The sequence below is a fragment of the Arvicola amphibius genome, chromosome 1 (assembly GCF_903992535.2).
Source record: "Arvicola amphibius chromosome 1, mArvAmp1.2, whole genome shotgun sequence".
NCBI classification, from domain to species: Eukaryota; Metazoa; Chordata; class Mammalia; order Rodentia; family Cricetidae; genus Arvicola; species Arvicola amphibius.
This window is the reverse complement of record NC_052047.1, coordinates 161907251-161926326: the sequence shown is the minus strand read 5'-3', so window position 1 is coordinate 161926326 and position 19076 is coordinate 161907251. Positions and strand designations below refer to the sequence as shown.

At 37.7% G+C, this 19076-nt stretch overlaps 1 protein-coding gene across 10 annotated transcripts in view; it reads left to right on the top strand.

Annotated features, from left to right (window-relative positions):
- Window positions 1-2097: 2097 nt before the first annotated feature.
- Anxa1 (annexin A1) overlaps window positions 2098-19076 on the top strand; it is a 156097-nt gene continuing 139118 nt past the window's right edge. For all 10 annotated transcript variants that reach the window (XM_038337964.1, XM_038337948.1, XM_038337931.1 and 7 more), the window contains exon 1: window positions 2098-2239. The gene's annotated coding sequence lies outside the window, so the exon portion shown is untranslated. The remainder of the gene's footprint in view (window positions 2240-19076) is intronic.

Below are 19076 nucleotides of genomic sequence, written 5' to 3'. Positions count from 1 at the left end.
CAGGAAGATCTGAGATCATTATGAGCTGCAAGTCAAATCTGAGGCTCTCCTGAACTAATGAAACTATATTGGATACATACATTATATACATGTATGGTATATATTTTTGTTTCTAGGTATATGTATATACACACACACACACATACACACACACACACACACACACACACACACATATATATATCCTTAAGATAAAAATCTAAAAACAGAAATGTTGGCTAAGAAAAAGGTTATTTTGTGATTTTAGTATACCATAATTTGAAGACTGTTTTACTCAACTGCAAAATGATGTTTTTCAGATAGGTTCTTCCTCCAAGGAATTAGTAATCATCTGAGTGAGCATACACATGTATGCTAAATATTGAATTCAGAGATTTGTACATATTAGACGGCTTTTGAGTTTCCCTGCTTTCCTCATGCCATTACAAGAGAAAAATCTTCCTAGATTTGGCCTAAACATTTAAATTGAAGTGTTGGAATGGTTTTCCAGGTGCAGACTCTGGCTCTAGTTACATCGTGTCTATGAAGCCACTGCCCCTTAGACCTCTGGGAATTGCAGATTGAATTACTGTCATGCTCAGGGTTATAGGCAGAGATCAGCTTCAAAGAGGAGGACTTAGATTTCAACCCATTCACAGCAGCAGTGGGCATGGAAGCTAAGTACCGAGAATCACCCTCCTTTACTGTGGTGCCAAGTTCAACTGGCCTCATCGAAAGTGTTTTACTTTAGATAATGGAGCAGCGCGTGCTATGTGGTCTGTGCACACAGAGCTTGGATCAGATCGACTTCTGCAGACCTCAGAGTGCACACGGTCAGCGCTTCCTCACACTGGGCATCCATCATCAGGCCAGAAACCAAACAGATGCATTTACTCTCACATCTAATCACGCACTAAGCCTTAGTCATTATGAACACAGCTGTCCTTCAGTTCCATTGCCACTTGTGTTCAAGGCCTTTGAGCATCACCTCCTTCTTGTATTTGTATCTTACTTTTTTACTCTCTACTAAAAGATCTTTAGCAGCAAACACACACACACACACACACACACACACACACACACACACTGCCCTCAAAACAGCTTAACCAAACAAAGTATAGTCGAGAGAAATTACTGAATCAAACAATTGTAAGAACAGAGAGGTCTTCAGATGTAGCTTCATACAGAAGTTCAAATTATACCACTGAGATTCTGTCTCTTGGCCATATTGTCAGAATGCTATTTTATTTTTATTGGCCTGGAAATCTTGTCTGTCATCTCAATCTTGCGGATTTATGATGTGACAATGTACCTGTCCCAAACCACTTAAGACCAGCAATCATATCTCAGTCATCTTTCTTTTCTTTGCTATGTACTGTGCTGCCCCTGGCTGAAGCCCAAATAAAGAGAGTTACTTGGATGAATGCACGTGTAAAATCAAATCCCAGGTTTTTGAATTAAAGATTGCTGAAAGTATGTTTCCATCTTCTGGTAGAGTCTAGTTTCTTAATTCGTGCTGAGAAAATTTGCCTATGAGAGCTGAGCAGAAGGGTGAAAAACATGCTGGCACAGTCTTCCGTTGGTGACGCAAGAGTATTTTGTGGTTTGGAACCATTTACAAATAGTGGAGAAAAAGATTTCGTAACTATCCCAGAGATTAGAGCCCTGAGTAAAGAGTCCTATTAGCAGTCTTTCTGGCAGTTGGAGAGCCTGCATCCCACCCAAGACTGTATTTCTATATGCATAAATGTGAAGATTTACGAAAGATGCTCACTTCCATTTTATAGATAAGCTGATATAGAAGAAGTTCTTGAAATACCACATCTGTCAGGACATTCTAATCTGCTTTGTGATATTTTCCTGTGGCGAACATATACAAATGGTTATTAATGAACAGAAGGCGTCCATTTTTACAAGACTTGGGCTATTATGATCGAACACACTCAGAGCCACTTCACCAAGAGGCTTCTTTTAAAGAACAAGGAGCCTTTTGTCTGCAAGCCCTCACTAAAGTGTGATAGGTTCTGGGGCTGTCCCTGGAATGTCTCAAGGGCTATGTTGTCCTGTGACAAACAATTGGAGAGAGCATGCGCAGAACTAGAAATCAAGACAGTTTATTAAGAAAGGGAATGCACTCCTGAGCCTAAGAATGAGATGGTGAGCTGAGGAAGAACCATGCCCTCAAGTAGGCCAGCCCTCTCCGATATTCCTGTAGTGTGTGCTTTTCTCATTCTTGCTCTGCTTTCTACATGAAGGGCAGGTAAGGCCTAGTTTTCAGTCTTTCCCTGCTACTGGATTCCTTTACATGTTAATTGTGGTGTTGCTGTCTATATAGTTCCTATTCTCCTGCCACAAAAGTGGTCATTAACTTCATAAAGACTAGGACATTGGAGTCATAGAATTCTGGGCCTGATTCACACGCAGGACACTGCAGCTACATGTCATTCACTTGTGTTTACTGGGTTTTGGTGTGCATTAGTCAAGCTCGAGTTAAAGTTTGGTGCAAACAGCAACGCCTACCACAAAAATGCTCTTGTGGGCACTGCCACAGAAACCAAACACAAACGGGACTTCAGGTGTATACACAGGGAGTAGCCCAAGTTATAAAAGCCCAAACATAAAGGTCTTTTGAATTGTAAAGAGGTGGAAGGTTAAGAGAACATCATGGGAAATGATAAAGCTGAACATTTCAGTTTCTTGGTTATTTAACAGTAGATAAGGCAGTTAGTTTATCTTCTTTATCACAACCCAAACTGCTGAGTCACTGTGCAAGAAATAATGCTGAGTCACTTTGTAAGAAGTTAAAAGTCCAACTTTAAGTGTAGAGTAAATCCAGAGAAAATCACATTTCCTCAGAAAAAAAAAAGATGGGTTGATTAATGGATGTATGAAACCATGTACCAATTTGCAATTACTTATTTTATTTATGTGTAGTGTGTGTGTGTGTGTGTGTGTGTGTGTGTGTGTGCACGCGCGTGTGCCTAGGCACATGCAGAAGCTGGAAGGTTCCCAAAAAAAGAGAATTGGATTCTTTGGAGCTGAAGTTACAGGAAGATGTGACGTACCTGATGTGGGTGCTGCGAACCGAATCTGGCCTTCTGCAAGAGCAGTCAGTGCTTGTGAGAGGTGAGGCATTTCTCCCGCTGTGGCTTTGTTTTAACCAGCTACATTAGCCACCCGGATGTTAGAAACATTCAGAGTTCCATATAATTCTATGGGAGATGTCACACTTCAGACCTATTTTATTTTCTATTTATATAGTTGTTCAAATTTGTGGGTTTCTCCTTCTTACAGGCTTTGTTTTTATGAAGATTTAAGGTTAAAAAGTGCCTTTGAGATGAGTCTCTTTCCTTTTTCACAGTGAAGTAGCAATAGAAAAATACTCAGACGAGTCACAACCAACCAGCAAAACACCGAACAGTAATGGCTTGGAAGTGTTTGATGATAAAGTAATAAAGTGGTAGAGTTCAGTTTTATGATTAACACTAGATAAGACAATCAGTTGACACTCTTTATCTCAACCGAAAGTGCTGACTCTCTTGTAAGAAATAATGCTGACTCTTGTATCAGGCTTTCTCTTTTTGACCACCAACCAGCTCCCCAATCATGACATGGAGACTGATTAATTTTGAATGCTCGGCCTAGCTAGGCTTATTTCTGGCTAGCTTGTTTTTAACTTAAATTGGCCTATTTCTCCTTCTTTACGTTTTGTCTTAGGTCGTATTACCTTTCTTACTTCTGGATATATTACTTTCACAACTTCTAGTGTCTAGCTGGCTGACAGCTGCCTGGCTTTTGGCCCCAGGTATCTCACTTGGGCCTAGATTTCTCCTCCTGTTTATTCTCTCTGTCTGCCAGCCCCATCTATCCTTTCTCTCTCTAGCTATTGGGTATTCAGCTCCTTTAATCAGGTGCCTTCAGCAGGCAAGGTGAAACAAATGCAACACATCTTTGCATAATTATACAAGTGCCGCATAAACCAAAGTAACACACCTTTACACAGTTAAAGCAATAGTCCACAGCATAAACAAATGTAACACATCTTTGCCTAATAAAATTTCACAAGAGACTCACTATGCAGGAAATAATGATATTTGCTATTGACAGCTGAGTCATTTCTCCAATCTGTGGATTTTATATATTTTGTTTTGTTTTTCAAGGCAGGGTTTCTTTGTAGCTCCGTAGCCTGTCCTGGAACTACCTCTTGTAGACCAGGCTGGCCTCAAAGTCACAGAGATCTGCCTGCCTCTGCCTCCTGAGTGCTGGGATTAAAGTTATATAATAGTCTTTATTAGCCACTTAGATGGTGGAAATATTCAGTTTCCATGCAAGTCTAAAAGAAATGTCAGAGTTCAGATGAGTTTTATTTTCCGTACATATATATTTGCTCAAATATGTGAGTTTATCCTTCCAAAAGACGTTGTTTTATAAATATTAAAGCTTAGGAAGTGTCTTTGAGATCAGTATTTTTACCAGTATTATTGGCTGGTACTTCAAATATATAAGTCAATATTAATGACTTCCTGTTAGATCCAGTTTGCCTAAAATGATAAAGGCACCGGTGTTTGGAGACAACTTCAGAAACTTAAATTTTCTACAGTGATCTATAATTTTCTGAAAAATGTATGATCGACCATCAGTTTGGAATTGGAGGTGTGGGAGAGATGAAGGTGTCTACAGGTATCAGATATGGTGCCTGTGCTTCAAAAGTCCACTTTACGGTGGACGTGACTGGTTTTGTTTTGTGTTCAACACTTACTAGAAAGACACTTAGTCCATTTCTCTGAGCTTCCTCTCCCAAGTCAATCTGAAAGACGGTTCTGATCTATGTTGTTAAGCTCTTTAATGACTAGATTTTTTTCTTGATACAAGCTCAAGGGCTAGCGCTTTGATCTTCTACTGGAGCCTACTGCACACAGAGTGTGTTATTGTGAAGGCTGGGTTTGGAGAGAAGGTGGGATTTGAATGACTTCCTCTTGTACAGTACTGTTCAGATCATTGTCTTATGCTCCCTAGTGCTTTGTAAACCTGTTTCAGCTGGTGCCAGTATTATTGTGTGCTAGTTTACTAGATAAAGGGGTATGTGTTTACGAATAAGGGGAGAGTCATTCATTTTCAGCTTTGTCATGGTGAATAACTAGTTTTCTCAATAATTAGCCTTAACTGTTTTTGGAAAGACAAATAAGGGATCAAAATGAAGGAAGAAGAGGATGCCAACTCTTTACAAAACCAGAACCTTGAAAAACGGATCACTATAATCTGTCTTCACAGAGAAACCCACTGTGATTCCAAGGGCTGTAGATTTGTCCCTCCAAGTTCCCATTCTGCAAGACACATGGAAGGAAACATTTTCCTCCTTGACAGTAATTCTCCTTTGTATAGGTTATGCTCTGTAGAGAATTTTATATAGGAAGAACAAAGTGGAAATTGATAGAGAAAACACCAGATGTGTCTCTCTCAAGAAAAATTTCGTTTGTTACTTGGAATAATAGTCTGTTTCTCAAGGCTTAGGATAACCTTTACACTGAGTTGGGTATTACAGAGAGGATCAAGGGTCAAGTCACTGACCGAGAGTATGAAATAATTGGATAATAGAGTATACATAGTTAGCATACAATTTGATTTTTGATCTTAAAGTTTCTAAACTCCAGCCCCCAGCATGGTTAATTTCACAACCTTCTTGTTCAATAGTCCTTTATGTAAACTGGAAACAACACCTTTTTTTTTTATTGATTTTTATTGAGCCCTACATTTTTCTCTGCTCCCCTCCCTGCCTTTCCCCCTCCCTATGACCCTCTTAAAACCATGTCATTCCAGTTGCCTTTTGATCATGCACAGCAAGAATGAAATGAGGAGATCCTGATCACTGTCCAGGGAGGAGCCAGGCTGCTGAGCTGGTGGCTGACACCAAGCATGTCCCCAGCTCCTGCAAGCTATAGTCTGTGCTGTGCGTAAAATTTAAATGGTTAAAGAATCCCTCCAGTGCTTTGCCAAAGCTTTTTGACAAATTTCTTTTGTAGTCTAAAGCCTCAAATCTTTCACATTTACCATTTTAAAAATATTTCCTAAAACACAAATTACTTAATCTTTATCTTTCATTTCAAAATCAAATAATCCAAATAATTATCAAAGCATTTTTTTTCTTTCAAATGATCAAATCAGCTTTATAGGTTAAAATCAGTATTTTGAAAAATAAAATAGAGTAGAATATAACATGCAGGTGAACATTCCAGGATCCTCTGTAAACTCAGGTCTGAATTATCGTAAACTAATACAGGCTGTTTTATTTTTGAGTGTTTTGAGAGAAACAGTCTTGTCTGATTTAGACAACATTGCTTAATATTTCATTGAAATTCCAAACTAATCAAGTAATAATGCACCAAAGGTTATAGCAGAAGAATCAATGATTAATTAGGAATTGCCCTTACAGGTTTTGCTTTGCTTTTCAAGACAGGGTTTCTCTGTAGCTTTGGAGCCTGTCCTGGAACTAGCTCTTGTAGACCAGGCTGGCCTCAAATTCAACAGAGATCCGCCTGCCTCTGCCTCCCGAGTGCTGGGATTAAAGGCGTGCGCCACCACCTCCCAGTGTGGGCCACCACCACCCAGTGTGGGCCACCACCGCCCAGTGTGGGCCACCACCACTGGGCTACCGTTTATCTAAAAGTAAGGGTGAGTTGACTTTATGTATTGACAGAGAACACAAAAGTGCATATAATAAATCTTCACACACTCTTAAAATTTACCTTGCTGTTGAAACATGTACACACAGGAACAATTACAAACAAAGGTACTATCAATAGAAGACAATGGCAACAATCAGTAACCAGAATGCAAATGATTTCTCAAAGTTGTGATGATTTGTAATTCTTTTCTTAGCATTTATTTATTTTTTATTTCATTTTACATTCCAACAAAGGTTTTTTCTTCCATCTCTCCTCCTACCCCCCCCCCCTTCATCTAGCCCCCAGTCCACCCCATCGACTCTTCTCAATAGGTAAAGTCTCTCATCGGGGAGTTGACACAGTTTGACACATTAATTTGAGGCAGGATCAAGCCCCTCTCCTGCATTAAGTCTGAGTATGGCATCCCTTCATAGTGAATGGGCTCTGGCCAGCTAGCTCCTGCACCAGGGATAGATCTTGGTCCAACTGCCAGGGAACCCTCGGAGAACTCAAGTTTCATAACTAACTCCCTCCTACAGAGAGCCTAGTTCAAACCCATGGAGGCTCCACAGATGTCCAACCAGAGTTCATGAGTTTCTGCAAGCTTGCTTCAGTGGTCTCTGTAGATTTCTTCATCATTAGTAATTCTTACGAATTTGATTGATTTAGTAATTTCTTTTCTGAAACTTCACTACAATATAAAGTTGCTCATGAAATTCTTATGTTTATTTTCTTTTTTAAATGAGGAAAAATAAAACATAGCACATTTGCATAATTATTTATCTCTGGTTGAAAATATTGTACCTGTCTTTGGATTTTGGAACTGAGATTTGCATGCAGACCATACAATCCATTTAAGAGGTCAAAATACAGCAACACTTTCTTGGCTGTTATTTGGTTATTTCTACAATTTCATGGAGAATATTTTTAGCATCTATTTCTTTTTTGAATTTTTTGTTTTCCTTTTATTGAAAATACCTTTTTTCTCATATTCTATATACTGATTATAGCTTCTCCCTTGTCTCCTCTCAGTTCCTCCTCACCTTGCCTCCAATTCAGATTCACCGCTTTTCTGTTTCTCATTTAAAAAGAACAGGCTTCTAAGAGATAATATTTTGCTTCGTTTTACTATATTTTAAGTTATTATTATCCCTTACAAGCTTGTTCACTAAGCTAAACGCCATAATAATTACTCAATGAACTTGTAAGGTAAAATATATATGCACATACACACATATATATATATATAATTTTTACATATGTATATATTTTATAACTTTTAATATATGTAAACATATGTATATTTAAAATAAAATAAAAAGATAAAATTAAAAAATAGCCCTGACATGACATTATAGGGCCATATCCAATGATGCTGTTGAGGTAGTTTTCTGTTGGTCATGTTTTGCTGGGCATGTCGTTCGCCCTTAAAAGTAACTTGTTCCCATAGGGAAACTTCCTTGAAGAAAAACTAAATTTTTATTTGCAAGTGGTTATCAATTGCAGGTAGCTTCGAGGTTAGGGATGGGGGCATGTGTCCACTTCTTTCAGCGATAGGACCCCGTCTGGTGCAGACTTGTGCAGGCCCTGTGCGTGCTGCCTCAGTCTCTGTTGCACTGACCCTGTTGATTTAATGATGATCTCCATCCTTTCTGTCTCTTACACTTTCTGTGGGGGCTGGGAGTTCCTGAGTTCTGCAGGTAAATCCTTCTGTGATCAGGCATCACAGTGATGTGGCACTGTGAGACAGAAGGATCAGGAAGCTGAGACCATGGATGGTTATTTAAGGTGAAAACCCTGCTCCAGCCTACCGTAGAGCATGACCACACTCAAAGGTTTTGTCAGTGACTGGAGTCATGATAGTTTGATGCTAAAGTCCAAAGTTAATTGTTTTCTAAATACTCCCTTCTCCACTCCCTCTGAAAGCTTACATATTATATATGACAAAGTTTGCAAAAGAAATTCCATTAGTCTGAAAAAAAAAAAAAAGCTAGCGGGATATTCAGAAAACTTTCTAGCTTATTTTTGCCTTTTTCATCCTAGGCTAAAGCAGAAGCTACTTAAAGTCATAGTTCCTCCCAAATTTATTGAACACGTCATTTAAAACATATACAGGGGCAAGAAAATATAACAGTAACAGGTTAGTGTGCACCCCACCAATCTTCCTTTCACTCCCCTTTCGTCACAAAGTAGGCCAAACTCTGTGAAGTCCAGGACCATTGACTGTTCAATGGCCACCATTGCTCTTTGGAAGATAAAATGTAAGGTGCTTGGCTTATAGTAAATCTGCTTTTGGTAGGCCTGGCTCACCTCAGGCTCCTTTCTGAACTCTTTTTCCCATAAAAGCTGAGCTTCAGGTCACATGGAAAAACAAAAGTCTCTGTCTTGAGTGTGTGAGCTAGAATATGGTGTCTTCCTATATCAAGGCTGCCCATTTGTCTTCTCGTTCCCTCCCACCATCTTTTGGTCTCTCCCTTGATCATTCCCTTCTTCCTGGGATTACAGGAATGTTCCATCATGCTCAGCAAAGTGCCTCATTTCTTCCTGTACTTCTTCGGTTTTGTCCTCACGTTCCCCTTTTTCTTCTTGCTTTGTTAATTATTACCTCATATCTTTAGCCTTTATATGCCTTTGTTTCAGGAAATCTTTTTGAGACCCTTTAATCTGCAGTTACTCTGTCCCGTCAAGCTCTTAGAGAAATGAATGACGCCCAACCTTGAAAATTCTCCACATTTTGGTGACTATGACTCTATTACTTCCACTTACCTGTTAGCTAACTGAGTTCCAGAAGCTAACAGAAGGGAGATGTATTTGACAATAAATAAATCCTAAACTGTATCATGTACTTTGTGGTTCCAAGAAGGTGATGAGCGAAAATTTTCCTTTCATGTTCCAAGTTTATAACTAATTGTAAAGATATTTCTTATGAGAGCAGAGCACACTAAATGGTTAATTGTTATCAATTCAGGCATTGAAATGTGTTTGAAGAGAACTGTGGGCAGCAAGAGCTAGAATAGTGTGGACTCTGGCAGTATCATTGTCAATGTGAAGTTTACTTAACATCACTGTAAATACTCATGAGGACTAGAACTATAAAAAGGAACTGTGCTTCCATTTTTAGACAAGTCCCTTCTTTGGTATATGTGGCCCAAGCACATGCTGACTCTTGCTTTGCAGCCCAGATAAAGTTACACCCGCTGCCTGGCATTTCATTCCCTTGAGTATTTACATAATCCCTCTGGCTGTGACTATCAGTTTACAGAGCAAAGGGGCTCCCCTCGTGAGTTCTTGAAGTCATACACTTGGCTGCATCACAAAACATGTTCTACCTGGATTATGCCTGGCAGTGCAAGCCCACAAGTGATGATAATTTCAGGGAACTCGACAAATTACCTCCCAAGAGATGTTGGGGATTAGTCGCCAGATCTGTGAAATCAAACCCCCTAAGCAAAATCTACCTTTGACAAGTTGTCTTCTTTCAACACCCCCTGGCTTTAATAGGACATTTTACTACACAAGGCACTGAAACCTGTCTGTAGCAGGAGAGTGGCTTCTGCAGCAACTCCTTGGAAATCTCACATGCTGGGATCATTTTTCAGTACTGTCCTTCAGGGGAAAGATGGTGTGGGTTTTCATGCTTTTACTTTGGTATAAAAATGATAAAGATTTCTAGCATATTTAAAGAACAGTGGAGGATACCTTGTTAAGTATTTTTAATGTATCAAATAAAAGCTGATATTAGTTACTACATGAAAATTATTGAACCTACCTATCCTGTAAGTAGAGGGAATAGAGAAAATCTTGACTGCAGGCAATAAAACCACCGTGATGATGCTCATTCTTCATTTCTTTATGTGTCCATTTACAGTCTATAAAAGCTAGAATACTGATACTTGTAATCATTTCAAGTGCCAAGTCACCCGCCTAGCGTTTTATGGGTGTTCTTCAGGTGAGTTGCTGCTATTAAAAAAGAGGGAAGAAGAATATGCCAGTGTCCTTCACTGCCAAAGTTGTCCTTCTAAAGAATTTTCCCTTTACAAACAGAAGCACTGAAGCCACTCACAAAGTTTCTCTCGGATGCTTTATATATGCGCATATGCCATTTATAGAGGCTTATGTATAGAAATGGAAACTATAGAAGATGCCACCTTCATCTTCAAGTGAACTTCCATGCAGAGCAGTATTTAATGATGGGTTTACTGATTTGCTATATTCCCATATTTTTTTGTATTATTAAGTCAGTCTTTCTATGTTGTCATAAATTTCTTCAATTTAAGTAAACTTCTAGAGAAATTTTGTTTCCAGCGTTATCCAAACAGTTTTTTGTTTTTTTTTTTTTGTTGTTTTTTTTTTTTTTTTTTTTTTTTTGGTTTTTCGAGACAGGGTTTCTCTGTAGCTTTTTTAGAGCCTGTCCTGGAACTAGCTCTTGTAGACCAGGCTGGCCTCGCACTCACAGAGATCCACCTGCCTCTGCCTCCCGAGTGCTGGGATTAAAGGCGTGTGCCACCACTGCCCGGCCCAAACAGTTCTTAAGTACAGTGCAAGAAGAACCTGGTATCCACAGAAACTGGAAAATTAGGCTTGAACACAGTTGTGGCATATATAGTATCTACTAACTGGACTTTGTTGTTGGAGGTAATTCTGCATTAGCTTTTGTTATGGCAGTAGTAGTCAAACTCAGAACCACTCGTTCAACTTGGTAAAGTACAAATTGCTGCCTTCTGTTATAACAGAGTTTTGTTGATAATAAACAGTCTTCTCACGTTCTTTTATGCTGGAAGAAGGTGAAACAACTTGACTGCTGCTTCTGTGCCTCTCCAGCTGTGAGGAGGATGTGTTTAGGATAAGTCCTTAATATCCTTTTTGGAAGCATGTTTGTCATTTCTTATTCAATGTAGATTACTTAAGCAGCTGACATTTATCTTCTTTCCCATTGCCTGATCTTGGTACCTTAAAATCTGTTTTCCATTTGTTTTGCATTTATTCATGGTCTAATGGCTCCCAGAGATTTTCACTTAGAATTTTCTTAAGGGGTAAATTTTAAGATCTTTCTTTTTGTATTATGGCCGTTAATGATACTTATGAGTTAAAAAAGAAACCTCTATTTGCTGACATCAATGGCACATTAATGTTGATCATTTGTTTCTATTTTAACCATTAAATTTGATTATATAATCCACACTATTATATAATATATAAAAGTACTTATTAAGCTTCATAAAGAGTATATTTGTACATTGAAATTCAGAACTGACCTAGACCACATTAATTTTGAAGAATGGAATGTCTTCCTTTATAACAAAAGTTGACTTTGGAAACTTCATGCTCCAAAGCAAAGTTTGACTTTGGGCTACCAACTTGTAGTGAAGCTTCTGAGTTATACATGTTTTGAATATAAAGAGTCACAAAGATTTTATTGTTCTCTTCTCATATTCATCAAATCATGTTGGTGATGACCCAGGGATTACTCAGGAATGCACATGACCTACACAAGTTCATAGGGAGATTTCAGTAAAACATGCCAGAAAGTAAATTCAGTTAAAGGTACAAATAAGAGTTCACCCGTAACAATCCCTACTGCTACTCATTCCTCACATCATATAATAGGCTCTGTCATTTTGACATATGGCATGTTTCTTTTCCTCCATCACCTTTGAATTAATTGGATTGTATGGGGAATGAAAGAAAAGGGGGACTGATGGGAAGCTGGGATTCCCAGTGGCCCCCGCTGCTATTTGTAACAGTGAAACATTTTAAAATCAGTAGATGTTAACTTAATAAGGGAAATCCTACTGGCTCCATGTCTCCTTCAGACAATCAAATGGTGTGGTTGAGTCTGTGTCTCTGTTCAATCCTTCTTCTTCAACACAAACTAGGGACAAATGATAGATTCCAATTAACTCAATTTAGACTACGAAGAGAGATGCTAAGTACTACAGCATTTTTCAACCTTCAAAGATGCCAGGTACAAAAAAGCAAATGTTAAAAAGGGGGTGGTGGTGGTGAAAGTAGCAACAACCAATCCAAGGCTTTCGTCTGTGAAACCAGTGTTCCTAACATTCTACAAGAAAGCATTTTATCATTTAATTCAAACCCAAGGTTTGAAATGCATTGAGCCTTTGCTGGTTTTGGTTCCACATTTGTTGTTATCTTAGGAATAGGGACAACAGTAGATAAGCATAGATAAATTATTTATTTAAAATCATGTGCATGGGGGAAATAACTGAAACATTTTTGATCTATATAAACATCCAAAATGTAGAAAGATTTTTCATTACAGCATATTGTCAAATATACAATATAAAAGATTCATATGAGAAATTTTATTCTAATTTTATCATACAAGAAAACCAATTATGCAATAATTTCAACTCCTCATTCAATCATTTTATTATTTTCTCATGATTTGTTCCTCATAGAATAATGCAATGAGCTCTCAATTCATATTTTGGCTTCTGCTACTCTAGTTTCTTGAATTCTCATATACAATAAAATTACGCTTAAGAAAGTAATTTCTAATATTGCAAAATCATGCTACTGCAGGCTTATTACTTAAGATCTAAATTACATGGGAAGTATAGTTGTAAATTTGTATTTCTAGTCCTTGTGACTACATGAAAAATGTAAAGTACTATTTTATTATGATAAAATAAAGAGCAATTTATAACTAAAATTTAAAAATAAAGACCACATAAAGGAAGAAAGATAGAATTAAAATCTTTAGATTAGCTTTGAGGGCATTTAAGCAAACATGCAATGTATGTTAGAGTACTTGAAGACCAATGTGAAAAGGCATGTAAGCTCTATCTACCTGAATGTCATTATACAAGGCATAATGACATTAGTTCTTCAAAAAATGTGATGCTTTAAAAGAAATATATTCTTCAAGGTTTTGTGCTACAACACTTTCAGCAACAATATTTTCAGGTTCTGAGGCTTTCAATTGGTGGTTGTCATATATACAATGGAAAATATGATTTTGGAACAATAGAACAAAGAGAGAATTTTGGTGAAATGACTTAAGGCAGATTGTTGCCTCGATGTCATTGGCCTTTGTGGTAGACTCTGTAGTCCCTACCCTTCTCTCTCTCCCACATTACATTAGAGCTGCTGGGAGCCATAAGATTCTTTCCCAGCACACAAAGTGGAATGTTCTTGGAAAGCAAATTTCAGACACAATACAGCATGCATGATTCCTACCAAATGAATATAAGAACTTTCAACCCACATGCTATTCAAACCAGGTGAAATTCAAGCTGTAAGACAAGAGTCTCAAAGAACGATTAGTCTGTCATCTAGTCATGGCCAGGGGACACTCCCATTATGCCGGTGTCACAGGCATGATCAAGGAATTTTAAGAATAAGGAGCTTCTGGGAAGGCAGCCAGGGCCTACCCAATTAGATCCTAACACCATCTTGTCCTGAGGAAATGCATCAGTCCCTTTCATATTAGAAATGGAGTAGTGATCCTAGAAGTCACTCAGGAACAGTGATTCCTTCTTTGTTATGGAATATTGAACAGACTTTTTCAAAATGCTTCTGACATACCTGATGAGCACATTGCTTTTTGCAATACTAAAAAAAAAATTACCATCTCTAGCCCATAGAATAAATTACTACTCATATATCATATGGTTTAGGTTGAAGTATTTAAAATAAAATGTAGATAATATAAAGTTGATATGATCTCTCTTTGAAAAGATTTAACAGTGTTCTGAAATATCTATAGCATTTCCCACAATCTCCACTATAAAATTTTCTGTTGTAAAAGATATTTAATATATAAAAATAAAAACATTCTTCTTTTAGGTTCCCTATACATAGAACTTTATGTCGCAAATTATAATTTTTCCAATTATACTTATATTCCAATTATACTTATACTTATATTATACTTATATTCCAATTATACTTATATTCCATTTTTTCCAAATTATACTTATATCATTAATTTGTAGACAGAAACCTTAAAAGTAGGAATATGAAGGATAACTGGTCTCACTACCACATTGAAGACTGAAGGACCACGCTGGCCCAATGAGTCCAGAGCTTCCCACCAGTGCAGGTAAAACTTCTATTCTTACTTGTGGTTTTACATTGATTGACTTTTCGAAGTGATTTTTTTTTTCCTTTTTATGCCTGTCTGTCGTGGCTCCTGGATAGTCTACAAGAAAAAAACACTTTCAAATTCTTTTACTTGATTTTCTTTTAAGTAGTTAGTAAAACTTTTTCAGCCTTTCATTTGGCTAAGCAGAAACAGCTTTAAAGTTATTTCCAAAATTCTTTAACTGTATATTAACCCCTCATCTTTTTCAAATAAAATTGAACAGTAGCCTGAGCTTCACTAAAATTATAAACACTGAAAACATAATAAGTCTTTTTGAAATGTGAATGGAAATCTTGGCTGCATCTGAAAATGAAAACAATGTGGAGGAAAATCTCACACAACTCATGGGCAACTGGGCTGGGATCCTCCAAGTTCATCTAACTCATGTGCATGTCAGCCTTGCCCTCCTCTGCGTTCATGCCCTTCCCTTCTTATCCCATCTCAATAGGTAGCTTCTGGTCCACTGTTCTTTGCTCATCTGTTATTTTTATATACTATGTGTACTGTGTGTCTAAGTCTCTGCTTCTCCCACAAGGCCACAGCCGATGGAAAATAAGAAGGCTATTGTAGCATTCCTTGGAGGTTCACTGCAGGAGGAGTGGTAGATATGAAGCAAACTCTCATAAAAAATTTGTTAAATTTGGGAATGGATACCAGTGCTAAGAGGAAAATACTACCATCTGGATTTCAGGGCATTTGTGAAAATGAAAACTATAAAGGTGTATTAACTCAAAGTTTTAAAACAAATAGCATGTTTTTCTTAGTCTCATGAGCATTTAGTAAATGATAGAGAAATTGCACTAAATCAAAAATTTCATCATTTTGAGTGAGGTAACCCAGACACAGAAAGACAATTATCACATGTACTCACTCATAAGTGGTTTTTAAACACAAAGCAAAGAAAACTAGCCCACAAATCACAATCCCAGGAAACCTAGACAACAATTAGGACCCTAAGAGAGACATACATGGATCTAATCTATATGGGAAGTAGAAAGTAGAAAAAGACAACATCTCCTGAGTAAATTGGGAATATGGGGACCCTGGGAGAGAGTTGAAGGGGAGAGGAGAGGTACGGAGGGGAACAGAGGAAAAATATAGAGCTCAATAAAAATCAATAAAAGAAATTTCAAGACTGTCATACATTTTGGTCTAATGCATACAATTAGGAAGAGGTGGCATTCTATAATTAAATCTCAAACTCCTCAGTCCAATCACCTATCTATTAAGTTCTCCTTGTTTGGGCTTGAGGAGTTAATAAGGGCTGTGGATATCTTGGACATAAGGAGATATGACAGGAGAGGCAAAGCTGTCTGTCTTGTCCTTCCTGAGACCTGAGTTTAAAAAGGTAGACATGTCTCTGAGCTCTTTGGAAGTGAAATGAAGCGATGGGCTAATGCAGGGAGCAGGAGACGCCAGTTCCTGACAGGCTAAGGTGTGACTTGCTGAATCCTAACCAACTCAGACATCTTAGAACTTGTGAGTGGGTAATGGCCGAGGAGAGGATCTGTGTGCAAAGCCCACAGAGACTACAGAAAAGAAAGGGCAAGGGAGATTACTGGTCATCTGGCCTCTCAGATCACATGCAAAGCAGACGCAAGCACAACAGCAAACACAACCTTTGGGCATTACTTCTACAAAGCATATTTACCAAGTGCTCACTCGCTTATCTCGGAAGACTTGGTTAAACATGCATTTGTAATGTTGTGTTTCTGACTTTCTTGCTTTCTGTTTTTATAACTCTTGCTGTTTTCCTATTTTTTCAACTTTTAAAAATATACTTTCTGCTTTGGCAGTGCAACTCTGACTCTCAGGAAGAAATAAGGGGAAAGAAGAGAATACTTAATCTTAAAAAAGAAAAAGAATTTTCAATGAAAAAAACTGGAACTAAGGATTTATAATTACATACTCAATATATATTATTATGTGTAATATATTATTAAGTATAGTATATAATTAGATATATATTAAAAGTTATATACACACTTAATTATATGTGTTATTCCTCATTTAAAATTTTAATATTTAGAAAAGATTATGCAGTTCTTTTAATTTAGGACATTTTAAGAGACTTATGAGACAAGGTCTCACTCTGTAGTCATGACTGGCCTGGAACTCTCTTTGAAGGCCAGGATGATCTTGGTGGGGCTGGCTTTTAATTTACTCCATTTTTATAATTTATTTTTTCTTAAAATAAAGAAAAAAACAGTGTCAGTAGTAATGTTAAAATTTATCTTTTTTGAGTAAGACATACAAACCTCACAACAGATTTGTGTACATTATTGTTCCTGATTATATTTTAATAAACATAAATATACATGATGTTTTATATGTTTTGTTTCTTGAGGCCATTGCTTTGCTCTTTATCTCAGTTCTTTACTTGCATGAAATTTGCTCCAGATGAATAGGAATTGTAATTTATTCCTCGGTAAATGTTCAGTACTGGGGACATATTTGGAGCACAACAAATTCTTTTTATTTTATTTTTTAAAAGGAAAACAAACTATCTTTTCTAATTTTACATACCAATCCCAGTTCCCATTCCCTCTCCTCCTCCCATACCCTCCACTTACTCCCCATCCACTCCTCCAAGAGGGTAAGGCACATTGTTTTGGGGAAGGTCAAAGACTCTCCTTACTACATCTAGGCTGAACAAGGTATCCATCCAGAGAGAACAGGTTTCCCAAAAGCCAGTACAAGCAGTAAGGATAAATCCAGTGGCCCTGAAGTCAGCCCCAGCCATACAACTGTCACCCACATTCAAAGGGTCTACTTTGGTCCTATGCTGGTTCCTTCTTTGTCCAGCTAGAGTTGGTGGGCTTCCATTAGCTAGGTAATCTGTTTCAGTGGGTGTCCCCATCATGGCCTTGACCTCCTTGCTTATATTCTCACTCCTCCCACTCTTCTACTGGACTTTGGGAGCTCAGTCCAGTGCTCCAATGTGGGTGTCTGCCTCTGTTTCCATCAGATGAAGGTTCTATGGTGACATTTAAGATATTCATCAATATGATTACAGGAAAAGGCTAGTTTGGGCACTCTCTCTTCTGTTGCTTAGGGTCTTTTCTGGGGTCATCCTTATGGATTCCTGAAAAGTTTTCTAGTGCCAGGTTTCTTGCTAGCCCACAATGGCTTCCTCAATCAAAATATCTCTTTCCTTGCTCTTATCTCTGTTCTTCCTCCACCTTGTCTATCCCATTCCCTCAAATTCTCCAAGTTTTCCTCCTGCCTCACTTTCTCCTCTCCTCTTCCTCTTCCTCTTCTGCCCTTCCCCTTCCCTCATCCGCAAGCTCCCAATTTTGTCAGGCGATCTTATCTATATCCCCTTCTAAGGTGGATCTTTATATGTTTTTCTTAGGGTTCACCTTGTTATTTAGCTTCTCTAGGATCATGAACTATAGGCTCATTATCCTTGCAGAACAAATGTATTATGGATTATACTTGGACACAATTAACACCCAGTATATAAACCTGAGCTTCATAAGTTTAGAATGGAAATAATTATTTTTAAACATGGAACACACCTCTAATTTTTTCACATATTGAATTTAATCCATAGACGTATAAAACACATTATAAAAGATGTTTTTCTAAAGGAAACTATTTTTATTGATGTTCTACATCGATGGCAAAATTGACCTGGAAGTATAAGGAATATCAATGTATCTTCTTTCCCGGCACACACAAAACTCAGCTGTCAACACTTCACCACACAAGTTTGTTGGACGTAATTTATGATTACCAGCCATGGACTGTTGTTCACACTGACATTCACACACTATTCTATAAGTCTCTGCAAATGTATGATGGTACATATCCACCACTGCAGTAGCACATGGGTTATTTTCATGCCCTAAACTTGGTGAGTGCTCAGACTCAGTTTTCTATCTCAACAACCTTTAGCACACACTAAACATTTTACTACCTCCAAATTTTACCTTTTTCAGAATGTTAGAGTTGGCATCCTTCTGTATGTTTTCAAATTGTTTTTTTCCCACTGACCAATGTATCATTTATTTTTTTTTATGCATAGGATGAGTTGGTTCACAACATTCTCTTTACATATAGTCTTGGCATGGTTATATTGCCTTTACTCCTCTGATGAATAACCCTGTGTTGACCCTGTGTGTGCATGGACCTTTGGCTTCTTATTCTTTCCTTTGATGTATCAATGGATGCTTTTCGCAATGCTGCCTCAATGTAGAATGACTTTTGAATTTGGGGAATGCTTAGTCCTCCAGGTTTGTTCTTGAAAACGGAGTTTAGCATTCTGGGTATTTTGCATATCCATATAAATTTTAGAAATAGTTTTGAGACATCCACAAAATAAC